Here is a 4,055-nt window from a genome sequence, read left to right as displayed (position 1 = left end):
GAACGCATTCCCAAGGAAGTATACATCATTGTATACGCCGATGATATTACTCTTATTGTGTTAGGTAAATACGGTAGGGTGGTTAGGTACAAGATGCAGGATGCAGTTCAGTCTGTCGTTGACTGGGCAGATGGTGTTGGGTTTGTGATTTCCCTCGAGAAGTCCAAACTGCTGCACGTCTGCTTTGGTCATCATTACAGACCAAACCTGCCATATGTTAGTATCGGTGAGCATGCGGTCAAGGCCGTACGCGAGATGCAACTGCTTGGTGTGACTGTTGATAACAAACTCCGATATGTTAAGCACGCCAAGTTGGTGAAGGATAATATCAACAACAAGTTGAATATCCTTCGGACCCTAAATGGTCGCTTCTCTGAAGCCTCTCACCGTACATTGACCAAAGTTGCTAGGGCTCTGGTTGTCCCTAGCATCCTTTACGGGGCGGAACTGTGGAGCAGGGGTGGTGTCTCCCTGCTCAAGATTCTGGAACGTCAGTACAATGAGGCGTACAGAATTAGTAGCGGAGTGCTAAGGTCTTCACCGATAGCTTCTCTGTTGGTGGAGAATGGAAAGGTTCCTCTGGTGAATGTTGTCACCGAAGACCTGGCCACCAAGGCACAAAGGCTCCTAGAAAGGGATCCCATTATCAATGACAGGCCCACGGTTGCAAGGGCGAGAGAATGGTGGAGCGACTTGACGGGAGTAGATCTTCCCACGTTAGCCCAGCGAGCTAGGCTGTGGCAACGGGCATGGGATGCTACTGCCCCAAAAGTTGATTGGAGAGTTAAAGCTATGTGCGGGGTGGGGGCTAGCTCTAGTGTGGCGAAAGCTGCATTTAGGAAGGTCGCTACCTCATACGAGGGAAGGCTCAAGCTATTTACGGACGCTTCATTGATCGAAGAGGAGGTTGGTTATGGGGTGTCTGGGGAGGACATAAGCTGCTCTGGCCGGTTACCCGGTCTCTGTGGTATCTTCTCAGCTGAGGCCTATGCTCTCCTGCAAGCTTGTAGGCTAGCAAATGGGTCTCAGGCCGTTGTATTTTCTGACTTTGTGAGTTGTTTCTCTGCCCTTGAGCATGGGCAGGTTGGACACCCGTGGCTGTTAGAGGTGCAACGGTACGCTAACATAACCTTTGTATGGGTACCTGGACACGCAGGTATACCAGAGAATGAGGCTGCTGATAAACTAGCTAACCAGGGTCGTCTTGCTCGGCTAGAGGCCACTCCGGTGCCCTATAGTGACGCTACCCGCTGGGTGAAGCAGACCTCACGATACGCATGGAATGTGTCTTGGCATAACAACCGTGATGCATTCCTGCGTCGTATCAAGAGCACTACACAAGAGTGGAAGGATGCACCTAATTCTCGAGATAAGAAAGTTCTGACTCGGCTGAGGATTGGTCATACACGGCTCACTCATGGACCTCGTTTTAGCGGCAGTGTGACCTACTGCCAGGGATGCTGTGTGGTATTAGATGTAAATCATCTATTGGTGGAGTGCCCGGCAAGAGCACAATTAAGGGAAGATATGGGTGTCGTTGGTACAATCCGTGAGGTATTGTTCAACGACAGGAGTACAGAGCAAACTGTACTCAACTTCCTGAGGGCGTTAGACTTATACGATATGGTATAAGCATGAGTAAGTTGAAGTGGCATTAGAAAGAAAATGACTGGTAGTCATGCCACTTCATTCGACAAGAGGCTGTCTTTAAGATCCTAAATACCAAGGTGTGTGAGGGAGGACGACCGACCAAACGGGGGACACAATGATGAAACAGCTGATGTTTAAAACCCGTCTCGAATGAACTAAATTCTCCTCTTGTAGGGGAACAGTTTAAAGAGACGTTAATACACTTATCCACATATACACCGACCACAAGCCGATTATCTTTGCCTTCCGTCAAAACCTCGACAAAGTTACCAATCGCCAAGCTCGCCAGTTGGACAACATCGGGCAAATGACAACGGACAACGAGAAGCTCCAGCATATTGGTAAATTGGCAAGGTAAATTGAACGCATTGTTAAAGCTAACACTTTTTACCATTCCAGGCAACTCAAAACAATTGTTCGCATTGAACCGTTCATTACGAAAGGCATTCGTAACGTTGCTCTGCAAGCAACACACAATCTCTCTCATCCTGGTACACGTGCAACGGCTAGATTGATAACTAAAAGATTCGTTTGGCCGAACATACGGAAAGACAACATCGCTTTCGCCAGGAGTTGCTTGCAGTGTCAACGGTGCCACACACACCGTCATCTGTTTACTCGATATTCGATGCCAGACATTTTTGGTCCTTTTTTCTCCGAGTAATGGTCATCATTACTGCCTATTCATGACATGACTGCACCGACGCACAATGGCGCCAAGCTGGACATTGATCAAAAAAAAATGTTTTGGTTTTCAATGTTCTGTTTTTTTTTATTTCTACACACATATTGAATAAAGTTTTCCCACAATATCACAACATTATAAAGAAAATTATTTTTTTTAGCAGCTATTCAAAGGTGAGATTTTGCTTAAAAAAACAACAGCAAACCTCTGCCATTGATATAAATATATCTTTTCAATTATATTTCCGATTTCGGTCAAAATTGTTTTAATTTGATGGGTATCCATCCAGCTTATGTTTGCCATTCGATTTATTCAATACAAGGCTTCCTCTCTCTCCTACATTCGACTATAAATGATGAGGCATGCAGAAAATTGCAAATCTCAATGTTTAAAAAGCTTGTACATTTTTTTGAAACAGTTCGAAAAGGTCGCTGGTAGTGCACAATGATGGAAAATTATTTTACTTTTTGGAAATGTACATCTTGTCTTTCCCCTTTTTGCCGCAAGGTATGATTTAAAAAAAAAAAAATACGAAAAGATACGATTTTACAAGAAAAAAACAGTGGAGACCAGGGTTCCAACTTCTCACACATTCTCGTGAGCATTAAATCCTCACTCATCATATTTTTCTCTGAAAATAGTTTTTCAACTTTTCTCTCACTAAATTCTCATTGAAAAAAATATTTTTTCTCACTCTTGTATACTGAGAAAATCGTAAACATTGAAAATCGATGACGTTTATTTCTCACTCATAGCATCGATTCTCACCACGCTAAAAGCTTCATTCTCTTTCTCACTGAAGGCATACGCACATTAGATCCGGATCGGACGCGTTGCGGCAAAGTGACAGCTAAATCTATTGTCAAATTTACGTCAACGCAACGCAAACGGATCTAATGTGCGTGGCCCTTGACTGAGCGGAAGGCTCTATCATAAATTCCTTCCTGTTGAAAGTTCATGGTGCTTTTTCATCGTTTGACATTTTTGTGCATTTGTGGTTTCTACTGATGAAAATGGATGAAAAAAAAATAAAAGAAAACGTCGGAGCGTTCAGGAGGTTGTCGATACCGTAACTAAAAAATTAACTTGCGGTGGATACCGTTGTACAGTTGTTGATGGTTGATGTTACACACAGACAATGTACAATGTTGGAAACTTTAAACGCCATATTCAAAAACTCCACCCGAGAGAATTTCAGATATTGGAACTCGGAACCGGCCAAGCTAATCCTCACCCGGAACGTCAGGATCCAAAGATTCCTGTGCGAATGACCAAGCAACGCTTATTTGGTGGTGTAATCAAGTGTGTTTCTGTACATGGGCTCCCATTTTCGTTTATTCATCTCGAAGGAATAAGAGATCTTATTCAACCCTACTGTGATGCCTTGAACGTGTCCTTTAACGATAAAAATCTCATTGAGTATTTACAAAAAGTCGTCTCTGCGGTTGATATGCTAATCATGAGCAATGTCAGTGGAAAAATGCTATCACTAAAAATTGATGCTGCTTCAAAAATGTACCGCAGTGTCTTGGGAATTAATGCTCAACTGATAACGGAAGAAGGAGAATACAAAAAGTTGACACTTGGTAAGTTATAAAAACATTTTACATACTTTTTTGTAAATAAAAAAATGTTATTAGGTATGGTGGAGTTGCACGAACGTCACACAGCTGTAAATTTGAAAAAGGGACTCTATCAGATATTGGCCCATTTCGATGTT

This window comes from Ochlerotatus camptorhynchus, unplaced genomic scaffold (genome assembly GCF_037179485.1).
Source record: "Ochlerotatus camptorhynchus isolate MF236.1 unplaced genomic scaffold, CSIRO-AGI_Acam_v1.1 ptg000290l, whole genome shotgun sequence".
Lineage (NCBI taxonomy): Eukaryota > Metazoa > Arthropoda > Insecta > Diptera > Culicidae > Ochlerotatus > Ochlerotatus camptorhynchus.
This window is presented reverse-complemented; position numbering follows the sequence as displayed.